The 20726-nt window shown below is 42.1% G+C and overlaps 1 pseudogene; it reads right to left on the bottom strand.

The window, feature by feature from the left end:
* Positions 1-120: 120 nt before the first annotated feature.
* On the bottom strand, positions 121-17180 carry LOC120680975 (annotated as a pseudogene).
* Between the last annotated feature and the right edge of the window lie 3546 nt (positions 17181-20726).

Below are 20726 nucleotides of genomic sequence, written 5' to 3'. Positions count from 1 at the left end.
TGCATTGGAAGATGCAACTGAACTAGCCTTCCGGATTAGCATGCTAAGCTCTCGATGAACCACCCTGTTTGCTCTCTGGTCGCCGACAATGTTCACTGCCATGATCCACTAGATTTGGAGCTAGCAATCTTCAACGCTCATCTTTGCACCACCTTTTAGCGGAGCATCTACAGACGCTCGCTGCATCTGAGCCTGCAGGCTGTATTGCTTCTGCAGATCCCTAAGCCTGTCCAGGAGCTCTGGGGATGAAGGGCGCTTGCGTGGGCCACTGCTCATTGCTCAAAGAAAAGGACACTTGTAAGAGAACTTCATCTAAAATTACAACTTTCTCAAGAGATTTCCATGATCTTCAGACATAAACTCGACATATGCATGCTACTAAAAATTCAGTAGTCTTTTAGTAGGATAAAACAGTATGCTTACCTATCCCAACAATTCTCGATCATCTCGATGTCCACTGAGGATCTGTATCGCTTGGAATGTCCAACCTCTGATCCATAAAACCAACAGCTACAACAACCTGCAGCATGGCAGTAAAAAATTGCTTGAGTAAGCAAAGCACAAGGCTGTGTAAAATCAAGACAATTTTGTTTTCTAATTACTTTGAAAAAGAAGACAATTTTTTTCTAGAATATCAAGGGTACAACTACTAAAGAACCTATTTTCTTAGAAATCATAATTAAACAATTGGATTCTGAAACAGCAAAACTGTGCACTTATAAGAGCATTTGAGTATTGATCTTGCAGAAGAAAAGGAAACGGTAGTGCAGATAAGTAAAGTATCATTAAACATTGTCATTTGTCACTGTTTGTACCCGTTAAATTTTGTGAATGTTGGTTGTTCTACCTAACAAACTTGGCTGCCTAATTTTACCCGGTAAAGCAAAAAAATGCATCAAACCTTATGATATAAAGTCAGTGTATGCATATTAAAAGACAAATAAGGCAGTGCATAGCAAAAACGTACCTGCATTGTATTGAGATTATCCCAGGGTTTCTTCTGAGTAATAAGTTCCCACAGAATAACCCCATAGCTGTATACATCCGACCTGTATTTAACAAGAACAAAGCTTAGTAACTGTCAATCCTAAAATGGATACGAGGTGCATCCATCTTCAATATTATCTTCATTGAACGTACTTTTCATCTAAAGGCTCGTTACGTAACACCTCCGGAGCCATCCATTGTGGCTGTATGCAAAGGTAATTATCAGATTTTTAGTGGATGAGCAAAAAAGGTTGTAGATTAAAGTTTATGACAATCACATCAAGTAAAATTTGTTTGTACTTACCGTTTCTTTTCCAGTTTTTGTTCGCAGAAAAGTTTCGAGTTTCAGACGTGAAAGACCAAAGTCCGCGACCTGATTGGACAACATAAATGAGAAGAGAAAACAGTGATTGGAGAAATCAAATCCCAGCATTACCTTTACAGTCCAGTTCTTGTCAACCAACAAATTCGATGATTTTAAATCACGGTGAACAATAGGAGGGCTACAATGGTGAAGATAATTCATGCCCCTAGCCTGCAAAAAATAGAAACAAAGTAATTTAAAACTAACGAGAACACAAGCTTGTAGCCAAGACATTACTCCTTTTTTTGTATCCATTGGTTCAGAGCCCCAGTAGAAATATGGATCAAGATTAGGTTGTACTTGGACCAGCATTATTTCGTAGCAAAATCACTTTAATTGAACGACTGACTTTTGAAAATTGTGTAGCACAGTGTTAAATATATATATACACTGAAGCTAACAAGTTTATGTACAAGTTGGCTACTCTGCTACATGCTTGTCACCAACTAATGATACTGTAATGCTTCTATGTTTATTAATTGTGCTTATGGATATGCACAACTGAAGAATGTTTATTCAGTTCTCTCTAATGCAATGCGTTAATACCAAAAATTACATAATATTTACACTGACCAGAAATTTCCTATAACTTTTTGGAAAGATAAAAGGCACTCACAATGTCTATAGCCATATGAACTCGCCGCCTTGGGTCCAGCTTCCCGGTGTTCTTTTGAAGTAAGCGGAATAAACTCCCTCTGCAACATGGAAACAGTAAAGTGTGATACAGAACATGGGAACAAGAAAATCTTTGGGCTGTTTTGTGCTTGTAAACAACTGTAGAAGTTTGTTAAAACTCATTTTCATAGTACTGGCAAAAAAGTTAGTTCAGTTAGTGCAAAAATAATGCATAAATACTCAGAAACTATCATGAAAGTGGTGTACAAATAACATGATGCCGAAATACTATAGTGATGTAACACTGAAGAAACTGTTGGGGTTATTTTTCACTGAATTACCAATCAGTCTTCTCAAAAGGACTATAAGTAACTTATGGAAGACCATACATTCCTCCTAATGTTCCCATTTATACTTCCCCAGATAATGAGTGGCTACTGGCTACTTAACCAACTGGGGTAACAGGCCTAAGATCAGCGAATGTGGAAAGAACAATAAAAATATGGGTGGGATGGGCCAGATGTTATTAGTTTTTCTGTGTAATTGCATAAATAATAAATCCTCTAAATTAAGGATTTCCCCAAAGATCTGGTACTGAAATTACAAGCATTACATTTAGATCCATGGGCAGTAGAATAATGGCAATGTAAGCCAAGGATCCTGAAGTAATCCTTCTTAATATACTGATACCCAGTTCTCCTGCTTGTTCGAGGAAAAAAAAAATCCTGAAGCAGATCAAGGCTCATGGCCCATTGGTTTATCGATTTATGTTCAAATTTGGATAATGGATTTCTGAGGACTAACGTCGCAGCAAGGGACTAAAAGATGCAGCCATGTTAAGTTGAACTGATGAACATTGGAAGCATCAGATTGACAAACCATTTCTGTTATCAATTTAGAAAACCAGGTGATTACCACTCAGATTTCACAGCTTTGACATAGGCCACTGAAATCTCATCAGTGCTATTGTGCTAACATGCCGTGGCCGGCATCAGCTAGTGGGGGTAGTTGTTAGCCAACAAGGGTTTGATTCTCACCTTCTATATATTAATGCTACGGGGGACGTCTCTCCCCTATACCAAAATAATACTAGGCAGGTTACTACTATTACACCAACAGAAGAGAAAGTAACAACCACAAAAGAATGTGTACATGGTTCTTAAGCTTTAACTTGGTGTTTGACTCTTTTAGTTGTAAGAGATACAATGCACCGTGGAAGAAATTCTGTAACTATACAAAGCCGTTCTGGAGATGCAACTGCACCCATGAAGAGTATAATATTTGGATGGCGTAGTTTCTTCATCAGTAATACCTGTGCATATGACAGATATGGATTAGAAAGTTTAGCTATAGCCTAGATCCTAGCTACACAATCAGCGAATGATTTTTCAACATTGTACCATATCCTCTGTTTTATTTCTTCATGTTTTTTTCACAACATACAAGAGTGAAAAGATTATATACAGTTTGTATGAGTACCAACAAGTCCTACCATGGCTCCACTCCTCAGAAGCTTACCAGTCATAGTGGAAAGGGCACATTGCACTTAAGACAAAAATCAGTATAAGCAACTGGAAAACTTGGAATTTCAAAATTAAGGCTGAGCCTATGACCAAATAAATTCCAGCTATGCTGAAAGCCAGCTTTATTTCAACTCCAGCAAGATGGCAAGATTGACTGAATCAAAGCCTATAATAACACTAATTTATTAAACCTGTTGTCAACAACCATAAAGTCACCAAAAAACTCTTGCCCATCTTGAATACACAACCATCAGTAGACTTCCTGGCTAGTTTTAGCACATACATGCCATGCATATCCCACCCAATTATCGGGTGACTGTGGAACAGGACACCATAAGGTTATGTCACGAGCTGACACATTATTATTTCACGATGCTTCAAGCACTCACACCTTACCTCTTAAATTTGTGAGTGCATAAAAAATATGTGAGTTACTGTAACATCCTGCACCAATGGCTTCAAGGAACTGTTCAGCAAGTTATTAATTTCTGCTACTTGGTGATCAACCTAACCAGTTTCAGTATCTTTGTTACGAGGCCTGGTCCACAGTGACCGACTAGTCTAAGAATGCTTTGCTAGCAGCGTGACTCAATCCTTTGACATATTAGCACCATCCATGGATGAGCTAACCGCCAAAGGCTGTATCATTATAACATCCTACAAAGGCATCTACGTTGATAATACAACAGAGCTCCTTCACACTAAGAAACACTCAACTTCGTATGCCTACTTAGACATAGATGACTACCTCTTGTCTGAAGGTATCTATCATATCTTCTGAATATTCTTGCTTCGAGAATACTTTAACTGCCACATCCTACAAAGGCATAAAACAGGCATTTTAGAATCAAATGCTAAGAATAAATATTCCATGCATATTTACGCAACAGAAGTTACATACCGAGCCATACCACTGACCATGATACACTGTTCCGCAAGAACCTGCCAAACATGAAAATAGCAGAAGCAAAATATAACTATTAGAAAATAGGATGAGCAGGTAAACAAAAGATTTATTGGTATTAATATTGTCTATAATATGATTATATGCATGATCATACAGAGGCACAATGCAGTCACTGTCATGGCTTTGAAAATCCTGTTGGGTGGGTGTGGATGTGGATTCTGTGCTCGGGTAGGGTTTAACTGGACTTGTACGTTTTTTCTTCTAAATGATGTGTAGCTCTCCTGCGTCGTTCAAGGAAAAAAGGCCTTGAAAATCTGAAATTTAACATTATCATGATATGGGGTACAAATTTATGCCACCAATTCTTGTCTGAATCATGGAATTAATTAAAGCACTTTGAAGACTATAGGAAGCACAGCGATATAAACCATCATTAAGAAATTGTGAAATCCATATCCAGGGGTTCCGTTGTCCCCATTAGCAAATTTAGCATGTTACTTAAGTAAGGCCTTATGGATGCAAAAATCTTTCAAAGCACGTGTGAACAAGAGAAGTGTGTTTGTACATTTGCAGTCAAATAGAAGCATTTACAGAGTCAGAAGTGAATACCTTGACCTACTTGTTCTTCAATTACAAGGTCTTCCCACAGAATCTCATAATCTAGGCAATCCGCTTCATAATCTACTCTCTCAATAGCACTGCTATTAGTACTCATACTGCTACCCATTCTACTCAAGCTGTCATTGTTGAAAGACCACCAGGAACCTGTTACTTCATATTTGCTTTCCTGGACGCTCTCCAAATCTTGGTAATCTGGAATTACAATTGACTCTGGACCGGCCTGATGTATCTGGTCATTCTCTTGCTTCTCAAGAGACTGCGATGAGTTCATGTGACTCTTGCTAGGACCATTATATTCATGTGCTTTCCAAGGCCATGATATTCCATTCTTTGCAAATAATTCCTCTGCCTTTTGAACTAATCTTATAAAGCCTTTCGTTTCCTTCTTCTGAGTCATCACTACTTGATTTACTCGACTTCCCAGGGGAATTCTCTCCTTTAACAAATCCACCATGCAGAATATACCTCCTCCTGGGGTGTTTGTTCCACTAGATGTCAGTTCTTCCTTGGACTCACCTTCAGAGCATTGACTCTCAGAGCTGCCGCTATACTGCTCATTGCAGTTCTGACCTGTCTTGATCCTGGAACGAACTCTACTTGTAACCTTGGTAGCCTGTGGTGTTATTCTAAAAATCAAGAAAACAGTACACTAGGACATAAATTAAGAAGAAATGCCAGAAAAGAAACTTTCTACTGCAACTGAATAGTAGTCTTTTCTTTGACTATTCAGAAGTACAACTTACCAAAGTTGTTATCTTGGAGGCGATAGAAGATTGGACAGGTTTCTGAGAGTCAAAAGAACTTTTGTTTAACAAAGTGCCTTTAGGCCGATTGTTGACTTGAAAACGGGGCTTTGCTGGATGTGAATAGGATTTCATTGAAGTTGAAGGGCCCATTACATCCTCCAATGTCCGTGTATCAACTGAGAGACAAATGAGGCCCACCAAGCTACCATCATCATCATACAAAGGAGTGTTATTGACCACAATGAAAAACCGTTCTCCTGACTTCTTTTTAACAGGAAATTTCCCTCTCCAACATTTCCCCATAAATATATTCCCGATGATACTGTTTGCTGCATCAACATCATCAGGATGAACCAATAATTCAACAGCATCATGACCAACTGTGTTGACACCGTTTTTTGACACGTGTCAAGGAAGGTGAATTTTTGTGAAGGAAAGGTGGCCGATTTGGAACAAACCAAAAGATGCACATAGTTTGGATCGGCCGATAGAATCCGTCCGATGGACCAGAGGAATATGCTGCGAAGATGCTGATTTTTCCGTTCTGGTGCTCAGCCGATGGAAAGTTGCCGATGAAGTCAAGGAAGGAGAACAGAATCCGGACTCTACAAGAATCTTGATGATTCGGTTGTAATATTTAAAGTGGCTTATCTTTAGTTAGTCTTTTCTTTTAAGTCAAGTAATATTCGCCGTAATCGGCTAGGACTCGGTAGCGCTAGGCTATAAATATCAGTTGTAAGGGACCGGAAAAACTTGATACACATCCAATACAACAAACTTTACAATTTCTTTGCACTTTTTTCGGCGACTTCGCCTTTTCTTTTCTTTTTCGACGAGTTTTTTCAAGTTGACCAAGGATGGCTCACATTCGAGCGACTTGGTTTGCTGGTGAGTTTTCGTTTTACCGAGTATATTTGAGCTTTAGCTACCGAGCGCATCGCTGTGGCTTCGTTCAAATCTATTCAAATGTTATCGAGTTCATCTAGGCTTTGACTTCCGGGCGTATCGCTGTCGTCTCGTCTAGATTTATTCACCAATTATCGATATTGACTAGATTTGTAGGTTTTCCTATGCTTTTTGGCCATTATTACATCTAAAAACATATTAGATCAGCTTTAGGTTTTGCAGTAACACTCGTGTTATCTCAAAAGCCGGTTTAGATTTGTTTTTAGTTTACATCATCTAAGTTGCACATTCGTAGATTAGATCTTGTTATATACGCGCAAATCGGCTACCCTAAGCCGGTTTTGTCGTTTAGTGCATCGGCTAATCCTGCCGACGCGCTCGTTCACTACGCGCTTGCATTTAATATCCTTTTGTCGTCTACTGTATCGGCAGAGCTTGCCGATACGACTATCTGAGAGATATTCGGAATCCCAGCCGATACGCTTTCAAATTTGACTTTGTTTTCTCCCTTGTCAATTTCAGGTCAAATTGACTGGCACGCTTGGTCTACTTTCCGTGCTTGGCGAACACTTACCCTCGGATTCCAGTGTGTTGATTTTTGCGTCAACACATCTTTTGGCACGTCCAGCGGGACCGAAAGCTTCAACATGGTGGACATCACAGACAAATCTGCGGTCCGTGAAGAAAACCAGATTCCTGTTCCCGAAGACAAGCTCAAAGAAGAACAAAGGAAGGAATATGAGGAGCTGGTGGAGAAATTCAAACGTGAATGTCTCAAGTCGTAAAGCGTCAACAGATCTGGCGAGGTGATCAAGAAGTTTAATTTTTCATCTTTCCAGCCATTGACAGAGGCTCAACGTGAAAGCAATATGATGGGCGCAGTTGGCCAAGTTGTGGCACAAGCCTTCATCAAAAGTGCAACAGTCATGGGCAACACAATACACAACGCGGTAGTCAAGACCTTCACTGAAGGTACGTTTCCAGGATACATGGGTCCTTACTACATACAACCAGATCAGATACAGTATGTTCCCTTGGAAGTGTCTATGGCAGCAGCTCTGTCGGCTCAAAATAGCCAGACAGGGACGAGTAACAGTCAGGTGCCACCACAAACTACTACTACAGCATCGACGGCTACAGCAAATCTTACCTACTCAACTACTCCGCCTATTGCTACATTTGTGCAAGTTGGATCTGCGTCCATCGGCCACCCAGCCGATGGGTGCTCAGCAGGATGCATTGGCGACACAGCTGAATGCGCAAGGTATTTGGAGTCCGCAGATGGCTGCACAAGTTAACGCATTGGCGCCACCGCCGATGACCCCACAACAGCGTCTTGCTATCCTGCTTCAGCCCTAGTCTCCTTCAGAAGTGTTGATTTCACAATCTCCTCATCAAAAGGGAGTCAATTGAGTTTTCCATAATCAAGCAACTGGACAGATACGGTGTGTCAGTATACCGTACATGGAATCTACTGATCAGCAATCGGCTAGTCCATCAGCTCCACAGCCGACGATGACTCAGCAGACACCCAATCGGGTAGCTCAGCAAGCACAACAGATGCAATCGGCTGGACAATCGATGATGCATATACCACAACAACTTGCGATGATGACCAACACAGCGAGTATGGCTTCTCCTCAGCAGACGCCAATAGTTGAACCGCAAGTTGATTGGAGCACAAAGATAGCTGAAGTGATGAGGGAGTAGTTTGGCTTGAGGCCAAAGCAACAATCTGTTATGTAGAAGACTCCCTATCCTCCGGTTTATAATTAGATTCCTCTCCCACACAAGTACAAGATGCCCGACTTCACGAAGTTCTCGGGGCAGGGAGATGTTTCCGCGATGGAGTATGTTAACAAGTTCCTTCTACAGTTGAGAGAAGCGGGTAATCATGATGCACTTAGAGTCCGTTTGTTCTCCTTGTCTTTGTTTGGATCGTCCTTTGCTTGGTTCACCACGTTGCCAGCAAATTCCATATTATATTGGGCCGATCTAGAGAGACAGTTTCATCAATTCTTCTACTCTGGGATTACTGAATTGAAGTTGACCGATTTGACTGGCTTAAGGCAAAGGAACGATGAATCGGTCGCTGCTTTCATTCAGAGGTTCAGAGATGTCAAGAACCGTTGCTACAGTCTGGTTTTGTCTGATCAATAGTTGGCAGAAGTGGCATTTAAAGGGCTCCTGCCGCACATTAAAGATAAGTATGCGTCTCAAGAATTTGAGAGCATTAGCCAGATTGCAGCCAGGATGTCAGGAGAGACTCGATCCTATGAGTCTAAGAAGCCTTTTCAGAAGAAGATAAACTATGTGGAGTATTCTGCTAATGATGATTCTGAAGAGGAGCAGGAGGCTGTCGCATCGGCTAAGTGGATACAGAGCAGCAAGAAGTCGGTGACGTGTCCATTTGGGAAGAAAGACCCTGAGTCATATGGGTTTGATATTATCAAAGCCGACAAGATCTTTGACTTATTATTGTCGGAAGAGTTGATCAAGTTGAAGCCATATCACAAGATCCCATCGGAGGACGAGCTCAAGAACATGAAGTATTGCAAGTGGTATAATGCCACGTCGCATGACACTAATGAGTGCAAAGTCTTCCGACAACAGATCCAGATGGCTTTCGAACAAGAGAGGTTGAAGTTTGAGGCTCCCAAGAAGACGATGAAGATCGACGGGCATCCTTTCGCCATGAACATGGTTGATGTGGCTAGAGATAAAAGTTCTTCTCAAGCCAAGGTCTTGACGCCATCATCGGCCAAGAAGTCTAGGGCTGTTGATCCTAGAGCGCAGACAGCGGCCGATGAAGTCGAAGGGAAGGGTTCGCAAGGGGATGCTAGACGATCATCGGCGCCACGTAGACGTGTTACGTCTCAAATGCTGTTGAACAAGTTTCAGCGTGATCGCGAAAGGCGGCAACGTAGAGAAGAGGAGGAACGACGCGAGCAAGATCATTGATGGTGTCCTTTCTTTGTCTACTGCTGGAAAGAAGGGTTGACATTGCCATCGGCATATGATTGTCCCGAATGCAATGGTCAAGGCAGCCGATCATATGAAAGGCCACGTCACAAACCCTATCGACGTGAGCGCACTCCTGTACATGATCGGATAGGAAAAAAGTATTAGTGCATGATCGACTGGGGGGCAGGATCATGCTACGTGATCATATTGGAAGAAGAATATCTGCACACGATCGGCTAGAACAGATGGCCGATGACAGAGTGCAAGATGATCAGCCGATGCGAAGAGATCCCGAGCCTGAGCCTGATCGCACAGATCAATCTCAGTGATGTCCAGGAGGTTTGACCAGGTCTCAGAAGCGACGTGTTCAGAGGCTACGCCAGCTGGAGATCATCGAAGAAGAGCAAGAACATGTTCTGAACAAGAAAGAAGTCAAATCACAAGTTTGGCGTGCTAAGCCCAGAGCCAATGGTGATCAAGATTCTGAATCATCGGCGGCGCCAATTAATATGGTTTTCATAATGCCAAAGGAGTTTATAGCACCATGTGGTGAAGATCATGAACCAGAATTAGAGGAGGCCATGGCACAGTTGAATTTGGAACCGTTACCTGCAACGTCTGAAAAGCCAGAAGATGACAAGAGGCAGCATCTTAAGGCACTGTTCCTGAAAGAATTTGTCGATGGCAAGCCTGTTACAAAGATGTTAGTTGATGGAGGTGCAGCTGTGAACATAATGCCCTATGTTATGCTACGCAAGCTTGGAAAGAATCAGGACGATCTGACAAAGACTGATATGATGCTCAAGGATTTCGAAGGAGTCGTGTCTCCTGCTTTGGGGGCATTATGCGTCGATCTCATAATTGGCAGTAAGACCCTTCCTACTACTTTCTTCGTTATTAATGGCAAAGGTTCATACAGTTTGCTGCTGGGTCGGGATTGGATACATGCCAATTGTTGCATTCTGTCTACTATGCATCAATGTTTGATTCAGTGGGTTGATGATACTGTTGAAATAGTATTAGCCGATTCATCATTCAGTGTGGCATCGGCTGAAGCCCATATAGTGAGTTATGATCGGATGAATTGCCTTTCTGGTCAAGCATGGGAGAAGGATTTCTTTCGGATGGCTGATTATGAAGTCACGTCAGCGAAAGCAGGAGATACTTCGGATGAGTCTTGATCAATGAAGGATATGGCCGATTGTAATATCGGTCGATTTCTTAAGTTATAGCCAATACTAGAAGGTATTGCCTTTAGTGCAAAAAATATGTAAGAGCCGATCTGCCAATCGAGTGCATCGGTTGTAACATGGCCGACACGATACGAGTCGCCCTCAAAGCAATAAATCATAAAGACATTGTTTCTAGAATTGGATCATGAGATGAATTCTGGAGACTACAATGTGTGGATTGTTTCTACAGTAATCCTAGAGCTTCCCGGATTACTTTTATCACACGCAGGCGAATCTGATCGATGTTTTCAATTACTTGATTATTGTCTGCCAATGAACCGGAGATCGGCTGCAGACTCTTGTGAAGTTGATATGCTTGGCGAGCATATTTCTGCTTATCTTCTTCAAGTCTAGCAATGGCCGGTGGGATCTGAGAGAGATCATGATCTGCAGTGTCTATTGCTTGATTTACTTGACTGAGCTCCTGCAGAAGACGATCACGTTTAGCCTCCAATGCAGCCTTGTTTCTCAGAATGCTGGCTTGGGTGTCATTCAGAGATTTGATCTCGCCGATGGCCGATTCTGCCAGAGCTTTGAAGTCGTCCCTCTGTTTGATGACTTCTTCCTGCTGAAGACGATCGGCGAATTGTTTCTGAGCCTTGTTGAATTGTGCACGATGACTCTCAATGAAGGCTGCATGAGTTAATACTTCTTCAATTGATTCTGGAAGCTTGCCCTCCAGTTCTTCCAAAATGGCGCGAATCGGCTGTGCATTCTTGATCAGTTGGCCGATGTCTTGATTCAGGAACTAGAGGGATTCTTGGAGTTTGGCCTTGATTTCATCCGATAGTACGATTGAATCGGCCGATGTTGCTTCTTCTCCTTCTTCCTGAGAAGTGGCTCCAATTTGAAAAGAGAACAGACTATTGTCTGAGGATTCTTGTGCCTAAAGGGAAGATCAGATTAAGATGGCCGATGGAGACAAAAGAATGTTGGAATCGGCCAGAGGAATGATGTTTACCTGCTTCAAACGTATTTCCTCTAAATTGGAGTCAGCAGGAATAGAGAGTTGCGATGAAGAACTTGGGATTGCAATGTTTGGCTGGCCAGATAATTCAGATAGCGCATGGTCGGCAAGCTGAAGGGTGATTGTCAGAATATGCAGAATGTATTTGTAAGCGAGTTCTGAAATCATACCTGTGTCAACGGAGAATTCATCCTGGGTTTCCTAGGGGCCGAAGGTGAATGCTGTACCTGATGAAATCAAAAGGAAATAATACCAGATTCAGGATCATGGGATAATTTGAATACTCGCTGAGTAAACAGGATCATACCTAAATGGTGGGTGATGGAGAAGGTGTGCGTTGAGAATTTTCTTCTCCTCCAGATTGATGTTCAGGGGCATCTTAATCATGAAACAGAGATATGATCAGCATTCAGATCAAATAAAATTACTAGGATTCAAGATCTTACCTTCTAAAGAAGAAGAGGGAAGTTCGATCAAGACATCTGTTTGAAGTGCTGCTGCTGCAGAAGATTGGCCTCGGGATTTCTTTTTCTTACGAGTTGTCACTTTAGTGTAAGACACCTTACATTTTCTCCCAGTGGCCACATCTGTCAAAGTTGGAGCATCATGGCCGATATTGGGCTTATCGGCCGGCAGAGCATAATTGATTGGCTGGCCACTCCTGCTGATTGTTGGAGAGTTCCGATCATCGTCCTGCAAGAAGTAGAAGTCAAAGGCTGCAAACAAAAGATGTTAAGAGACGTTGTGAGAGGTAATTTGATTTGTATCTCGTTCTCGCCTGATTGGTAATTGTTGTCCAGAGCCATGCAATATAGATTGGCCGATTTGCAGAAGATATACTCTTGCCATTCAGACCACCATTGGATGAAATCAGTAATGGCAAAAGGTGCAATCTGCCAATCGGCTAGAAGTGCCATATCTACATCAGGCTCCAAGTCTTTCAGCCGACTGTAAGAGAGGCCGTCGTTGAGAGCTCCTCTGAACTGAACTTTGCTAACGAAGAAGAGAAAGAGTGGCACTTGGCCGAATCCCAACTATCTGGCTGCCAATGATGGGTTATAAAATTCATAACTAGGAACATCTTTGCCAGCTGTGAAGTTGATCGGCAGAATTCTTGGGGAGATTATTTCCTTCATAATCTTGGTGGCTTCTTCATCAGTTTTCCATGATTCGAGCTGGAGCTTGAAGGGATTTTCATACATAACTTTTTCATCCTAATATGCAAACCAGATTGTGGAAATTTCTGGGAACCCATTGTAGAAGGACTTGAAAAAATCAGTAATGCCAAGGGTCTTGGGATCATTGGCAATCATGATAGCTGCTTCACCAAATGATGTACATCGGCGAGTGACGATTTCTTCTTCTTCAGAGAAATTTTCTGATGGGAACTCCATCTCCGACAGCTCGACCACCATGGTTTTGTGCATATACATGTGCAACCACAGCTGGAAAAACCACCAAGGACCTCCCAAGTTGGTAATCGGCTGGTTCTTTCTGAGTCTGGACGACACTTGGTGGAGCAAATAATAAACTGATCCCAAGAGATGTTTGCCGAGAGGGACAGAATTGCCAGTGGCCAGAGTTTCTGCCAGTTTAAGGTTGTTGCTTGTTGGACCGACAGTTTTGCCGCAGAAAATAAATTTCTCGAGACACATATTGAGAAATGCAGCATGTTCCCTGGCAGATACCGATCCAGTCTTTATGTTTTTGTTGATATATCCTTTCCATCCGCCGATGTTCTTTGTTTCGATCCTGAAAGAGTCTTTCTCTAGCAGATGGAAAGATCTATCAGGAGCATGAATGTTCAGGCCAGTGAGCATCACGACATCCATCAGGGTAGGTGTCATTGGCCCATGATTGAACATGAACGCATTGATGGCGTCGGACCAAAAGTGAGAAGCCGATATTAGCATCGGCTCATTCCTGATCATCTCCGATAAAGATAAGTTCAGACATTGGCTGATATCATACTGTTCCCAATTGGTTCTCTAAGAGTCGGCTATCCTACGGAACTAATTTCTCCATCCGGGAGTGACGCTCGATCAAGATCTAAAGGCTTGAGACCAATCTAGATTCATATAGGAAGACTTCAGAGGTATCCTGTTGGTTTCTAGATTGATTATGCTGGTCGGATCTGGATTTCCCATAGGGCCTAAGCAGATCATGCTAGGTTGACTCTCTAGCGGAATAATCATATTACCCCTAAGATTCTGAAAGTAAAGGCGGAAATGAGAAACGCGATTGAAGAAATCAGAAGGGGAATGAAAAGCAAAAGTGCAGATTGGAAAAGGAAACGTACCACTAGGATCTCGGAGATGGACGCCATTGCAGGAGAAGATCTTGGGCTTGAATCTTTGAAACCCTAGGAGGGTGTTTTGGCTGTGACGGCGGCAGCGGAGCAGATGTGTTCTTGAGCAGAGAAAAAAGCAGACATGCTACAGGGAAGATGCCAGTGGAGAGAAAGACGGAGATATTTATAACCTTTGCCCAAGGGTAAGATGGGAATTCGGTGTGCTGTCTGTTTGGGAGATGAAGATCTGTTTGAACGTTAGTGATAATGATTAACGATAATTTTGGAGCAACAAATCTATTACTCCGAAACTGGGGGGCATGTGTTGACAACGTTTTTTGACACGTGTCAAGGAAGGTGATTTTTTGTGAAGGAAAGGTGGTTGATTTGAAAGAAACCAAAAGATGCACAGAGTTTGAATCGGCCGATAGAATCCATCCGATGGAGAAGAGAAATATACTGCGAAGATGCTGATTTGTCCGTTCTGGTGCTCGGCCGATGGAGAGTTGCCGATGAAGTCAAGGAAGGAGAAGAGGATCCGGACTCTACGAGAATCTTGATGATTCGGTTGTAATATTTAAAGTAGCTTATCTTTAGTTAGTCTTTTCTTTTAAGTAAAGTAATATTCGCCATAATCGGTTAGGACTCGGTAGCGCTAGGCTATAAATATCAGTTGTAAGGGACCGAAAAAACTTGATACACATCTAATACAACAAACTTTACAATTCCTTTGCACTTTTTTCGGCGACTTCGCATTCTCTTTTCTTTTTCGACGAGTTCTTTCAAGTTGACCAAGGACGCCTCACATTCGAGCGACTTGGTTTGCTGGTGAGTTTTCGTTTTACCGAGTATATTTGAGCTTTAGCTACCGGGCGCATCGCTGTGGCTTCGTTCAAATCTATTCAAATGTTATCGAGTTCATCTAGGCTTTGACTTCCGGGCGTATCGCTGTCGTCTCATCTAGATTTATTTACCAATTATCGATATTGGCTAGATTTGTAGGTTTTCATATGCTTTTTGGCCATTATCACATCTAAAAACATATTAGATCAGCTTTAGGTTTTGCAGTAACACTCGTGTTATCTCAAGAGCCGGTTTAGATTTGTTTTTAGTTTACATCATCTAAGTGGCGCATTCGTAGCTTAGATCTTGTTATATACGCGCAAATCGGCTACCCTAAGCCGGTTTTGTCGTTTAGTGCATCGGCTGATCCTGCCGACGCGCTCGTTCACTACGCGCTTGCATTTAATATCCTTTTGTCGTCTACTGTATCGGCAGAGCTTGCCGATACACCTGTCAGAGAGATATTCGGAATCCCAGCCGATACGCTCTCAAATTTGACTTTGTTTTCTCCCTTGTCAATTTCAGGTCAAATTGATTGGCATGCTTGGTCTACTTTCCGTACTTGGCGAACACTTGCCCTCGGATTTCAGTGTGTTGATTTTTGCGTCAACAAACTACTTCTGATGTAGAATAGCCATACATTTGCTCGGCATAACGGTTCCTAGAATACAACAAACACTGGAGTGTTTTGTAAAATAGGTAGTAGCCATAGGATTAAACAGTAAGGGAGTAAGTATATGTGAAATTGCAGATTACATTAACATTAACATACTTCCTGATCCAGCTAAGCAACAATCTGAGTGAAGGGATCTGCTGTAACTACATATATGGAGCTATACCATGCGTTTAGATCTAGATGTACTAAGACAAGACAGACCAACATTTTATCTACACATTCTGTTAGTCCCATACCATACATTCAAGCTGTTTTCTATAAATCCGTGCAATTTTGCAAGGAACTTTTGAAATATATAACGAAATATTGCATCTTTTGTGTATAACTTAGATATTTTGGTTAATATCCATAGCAAAGTCATAAAAGCTGCCTGATAAATCGTCAAAATTACCACCCAGGTTGACAAAGTAAGCAGCATAGAACTTTAACTTGTGATGTTCTAATTAATCAAAAACATATAGACCAACAAAACGAAGCATGATGCTTTCATTTTTACCCACTTGTACCATATAAAATAACCTATGCAGTTAGCCACTAACAAGCTGCAAGTGATGCATCACGTATCTTTGACAAGGTAAATAGCCAAATGTACATGAAAAACTAAAGCAATTAGCCAAAAAGTATTAAGTGGTATGTCAAATATATATATTTTTGACAAGGTCCTGACTCCAATTTTATGGCATAGATATTAAGCCAATCTGATTCTATTTCCAGTGAACTCTATTTTCTTTTTTTCTTTTTTTCTTTTTTGAGGGGGCTACTTCCAGTAACCTAAACAGAGTTCAAATACCCCCATTAGTTTGATTTCAAAAGCCACAGGCCATATACTGAAACACTGTGGCATGATCACTGAAACCAGCTAAGGGACATAATTTCCATTCCAGTATTAAAGTATGCTTAATGCTGTGACAGATTTCTCCCCCTACAACTCCAGTCACTTGTACATTTCAATGGCTAGTGTACACAAAATCAGTTGATACAGCCCAAGGGAAAAGCCATTAGAAACCAGGCTGCTTAAATCCATGCACAGTAGAGTGGCTACGCTACAAACGGGCATGAAAACATATTTTGACTTCTGATCACTAAATGGGTACCTCCATTATTTGCTCACGCCACAGTAGAAAGAATGCTTACAGTATTTTACACTTGAATCTTTGCATAACGGTTGTCTGTCATTTCGTCAAACATCCTGTGTGCAGACACAACCGAACGAAATAATGCAAGAGGTCTCACCAGTACAGGAGCTTCCCTCCGGGGGCGATGTTGTGCGCGGCCTGGCCCAGCGCGTGCAGGGCTCTGATGGGCTGCCTGTCGGTGAGCCCGACGCGGCCCACGCGCTGCAGACGCGACGACGAGGAAGGGAGCGCGGTGACGGCACGCCGCGCTGACGAAGGCGGTGGCGGCGGCGGCGGGCGGGCGGCGCGACGAGTGGGGCTGCGCGCCCTGGCTCTCTGGCACAAGCTTGGAAATCTCCCGCTTAAGCTCGGCCTGGCCCTCCTCCAGCTCCTGTATCTTCCTCAGGAGCTCCTCCGCTGCCATCGCCAGCAGAGCGGTAGCTGCTGTATCAAATGGCAAACATCAGCGTCCTCCCGTCCTCCCGAGCCGCCCAAACATGGCCAAAACTGGCGCCTTTGAGGCTTCCGCGATCCAGGAGTCCAAAAAAAAAACTGTGAGAACCGCCCATTTTCACTCGATTTAAGTAAAAATTATTGATTAATCCATTAAGGTGAGAGTTAACACGTGTCCATCTCTCGACACACCACATGTTAATCCACATCTTAGAGGCATTTAATCAACATAATTCACCTAAAACGGCCGCAAATCTGGTAGTCCCGGTACGTGTTTGCCACATGCCCAAAATTAAGCACACGTACCATTATACAATCACGTACTAATACTCCTAGAAACTCAAAACTAAGACAACCCATTCACATCGTTATTCGTCTAGGGCCTACCCCTTTAAAAAAGACGAGGTAGAAAAAAAACATTTTAAGAGTTGCATGAAAAGACAGTTGTAGTAGTTCATATCCACACATACTTAAGCACCAGCGCGCACCCAGTAGCACAGTCGTATGGCTGCAATCCATACGAGGCCTAGGTTCCATCGCGGCACTATAGTTCGTGGAACAATCACTACTACGAAAGGAAATCACAGGGAGCAACCCATGTAGCACAAATTGAGTGATAGGTTTTTCAGATTTCAAAAACATCAAAAGCTTTACGCAGACATACGGGACACATAACGTTAGTTAACCTGCCACTCAGGTTTCACCATGTCAAACCCACACCTAAGCATTATATGATTATGCCATGCAACAAATATGCGACCTTATTCAGGTTTATTCGAGCAAGAATGTAAGAAGATCGGAGTTAGGTGTATGAATCAAGGCGATTAGAAATGAACGAATATGAACACTAGAAGAACAACATGATGCTTCTAGTCATCAAGAATGACCGGAATGGATTATCGTCGAGCATTCGAACGAATGACCTAGAGACAAGGACGACATGTAGATTTCTCCAAACCGTCGTTGAAGCTAACAGTTGTAATGGCAAGAAATCTCAGGAAGGTTTATAGAACCTTAGGAAGAGAAACCTAGATTCAAAACTCTGCACGTCAATTGTTTGAACAAGCAAATAGATTTTGTTCAAATACACGCATTTGTTTTCCTACGTTTCTAACCATACTGGGTCTATCGAAAGTGAGATGTGCAATGGTGTGAAGAAACTTATACGAAAATATTAGCAAACATCCAAAGCAACACAATATATATGATATGATGCATGCATGCGAAGTATGAATGCAACATGACGTCTCCTCACATCGTGAGCACGCCTTAATGTTCTAGCACTCACTCACGACCCAATACAACCGCATTGTCCAGTAGTGCTATAACCCTCCTACTAGCACTCAGGACAATGGGTGATTCCCACCCTCTCAACACCGGTAGATGGCTCAACAGGTTTCCAACAGATGAAAGGGTTTTCCTACGCGCCCGCTGCCCATGAAGACAAGAGGAGTTAAGCATATTTTAATTAAATAAGTGAAGCAATAAGAGAGAATTAGCTCTAAGACGAAGAAAGAAAGGTACCATTTTACCTTAAGTTCAAATTTTCAACAAAACAAATCTTAATAGAAGTAATCAAATTTTATTTTACTCTCACCCCACTAAGCAAATTTTAAGTTCACTCCATGGAACCTCGGCTCTGATACCCATTGTGAGAACCGCCTAATTTGCACTCGGTTTAAGTGAAAATTATTGATTAATCCATTAAGATGAGAGTTAACACGTGTCCATCTCTCGACACGCCACATGTTAATCCACATCTTAGAGGCACTTAATCAACATAATTCACCTAAAACAACCGCAAATCCGGTAGTCCCGGTACGTGTTTGTCACATGCCCAGGATTAAGCATACGTACCGTTATACAAGCACGTACATTGCCGATGATCCACAAAGAGCAGTTTTACACATTTAATATTACAATTTCGATATAGGTGGGTTCAAACTTCCTTTACAAGCCTTGGGCTCACAAAAGACATATTAAACCAAAACTTAAAGTTTATTGTATTTATATACTCTCATGGAGTTCCACTACGGTACAAACATACTAAGATAATGATGTCTTGCTCAAGGATACCATCACAGCCACAACGACCTACTCCTCCCCCGTATTTGGATCAGCGGAGTAGAAGTGGCCGAATACCACTTTTGGCTCATCTGCAACTAGGTTTAGAAAGCAACCTGAGTACAAAAGGTACTCGCAAAACTTACACGATTAAATAAGCAAGAATTATGCAAAGGCTCAAATGAAAGCTTTAGGGTTAAGTAATTATTACATAGCAAGAGCTCTCTAAACTATCACCTAGCAAGATTAATTATTCTTGCCCAAACCCTAAAAGTTTTAGTTGGTTAAGAGCATAATATATGAATGATCATAAAGGTGGCAAGAACCACTCCAACATATCCGAAACTCTCTACGAGGAATTCGACGAACCAAGAGCTTGCTCATATCCGAGGGCGCGGCAATTCGAATTGATTAAAACCTTACAAGGGTGTACTACTTTACTCACATGATGCGAGGACCATGCGACACACCTAACTGATCACGCCGGGCAAGGGGGTACTCACGTCAACCGTTCCCAACAAGGCTCGATCATTGAACTTCACACCTAGCTTATGTGTGGAGTAACTTAGGTCCACCGGGGACACCTCTAGCCTTTCCTACACATAGGTCCACCGGGGACACCCCTAAGCCTCCCAGCATAGCCCTTGGCCACGTATCTAGGACTGCACATCAATGATCAAGTCAAAGAAAGGAATTGGCTCATCCATACCATTATATTAGATATGTGGTAGCACAAAAGTTGCTCAAGATCGATGGCATCCACGGACGGTCCTTAAATGATCCAAGCGGACTATGCCCATGTGACTTCTTTCTTTAGGCCCTACCATTCCGCTCAGATCTCGATACTACCAAACTCTTACCACCAAGCCGAACCAGTGCGATCAAGGGTAACCGGTAAGTGTAATACTCCAAACTATTCTTTCTAGTAAGCAATATGAGTATTCTAAGCAGGACTAAGCATCTGGTTAAATTAAATTATTAACTGACTAACATGTGGTAAGGACATAGTTAAACAATTCAAGGAAGGACAATGCATCAAAGTAGGTATAAAAATGCAGTACGTACATATCATAATATATAATTCCACAATACCCAAGTGAGATAACTAAACTAATCATATTAAATAGGCACAAGGGATTATGCTTAGCTGCTTGCCTTGGTTAACTTTCGACTCGACCACGAACGGGACTCCGGGTTCAGGCTCGATAGACTCGGCAGGCTCAACGGGTTCGACCTCCGACGATTCGGTCACTATAATGTATGTCTGAGATACATGCATTAGTATGGTGCGGTGACATGAAAATGACATGCTATGAATGAAACATAGATGAAACACTATATAAAAGCACATGAACGAAACACATGCGATGATGCACAAACGTAATACTAATGAACATGCGAGCAACGAACTAGAGCGAGAATTAAAAAAACTACTACAGCAAGCATAAATCAC

This window comes from Panicum virgatum, chromosome 7N (genome assembly GCF_016808335.1).
Source record: "Panicum virgatum strain AP13 chromosome 7N, P.virgatum_v5, whole genome shotgun sequence".
NCBI classification, from domain to species: Eukaryota; Viridiplantae; Streptophyta; class Magnoliopsida; order Poales; family Poaceae; genus Panicum; species Panicum virgatum.
The sequence above is the reverse complement of the archived record's forward strand: the minus strand, read 5'-3'. Positions and strand labels throughout refer to the sequence as shown.